Source organism: Vicugna pacos, chromosome 18, assembly GCF_048564905.1.
Source record: "Vicugna pacos chromosome 18, VicPac4, whole genome shotgun sequence".
NCBI lineage: Eukaryota > Metazoa > Chordata > Mammalia > Artiodactyla > Camelidae > Vicugna > Vicugna pacos.
The window spans coordinates 29878767-29879540 of record NC_133004.1 but is presented as its reverse complement, the minus strand read 5'-3'; the positions used below and the strand labels follow the sequence as shown (position 1 = coordinate 29879540).

General features: G+C 39.1%; 1 non-coding gene across 1 annotated transcript; it reads left to right on the top strand.

The window, feature by feature from the left end:
• The first annotated feature begins 352 nt into the window (after nucleotides 1–352).
• LOC116284251 (U6 spliceosomal RNA) lies at nucleotides 353–459 on the top strand. The gene has a single exon (XR_004194017.2). It is a non-coding gene; the product is annotated as a U6 spliceosomal RNA (small nuclear RNA).
• Nucleotides 460–774: the final 315 nt, after the last annotated feature.

Below are 774 nucleotides of genomic sequence, written 5' to 3'. Positions count from 1 at the left end.
AGGAATTAGCCTTTCTGCAACACAGAGCAGAGCAGGGGAAGGGCTGGGAATGGATACGAGTGCAAACAGGCCCAAGACTGATCCTACACCTCCTTTGGGAGAAAGAAAAAGAAGTGGGGATTACTGATTGAACTTTCAAAACAGCACAGTTGCATGCTCTTATTTATATTTTATTCCCAATGCAGGAATTTAACCCAAACTAAAAATGAGAAAAATTTTCTAGCTATGGGAAAATTTTCATTGCAAGGGTCTCATCTTTTGGCAAAATATAATCAAACTCTATTAGCCTGTTTGTAAAATGTTGCACCCATAGTGGCCCATCAAAAACACAAATCATCAAAACATAGCCTGAGTGTTCGCTTTGGCAGCACATACACTAAAATTGGAATGATACAGAGAGGATTAGCATGGCCCCTCACCAAGGATGACCTGCAAATTCATGAAACATTCCATATTAAAAACAAAAAACAAAACGTAGCCTGAGTGATGCTCTTGTTAGGTCAAAAAGTGCAGAAATTATAAAACACGCATTTGATGAATTTCAATCCATTCGGCAAGCATTAACAACTTTTTGTATGCCAATCAAGCACAATGAATGGTGACACAACACATATGCATATACGTACCGACAATTGCAATAGAGTACAAATGTTGTTGTTGACCTACAGAGTCGGATGGGGTCGTTTAAGCTGGGTCTTGAAGGAGTTCACCAGGTAGAAAAGATACAGAATAGTTTTTCAGGAGGAGTATGCAAAGGTTCAGAGATAAGACGCA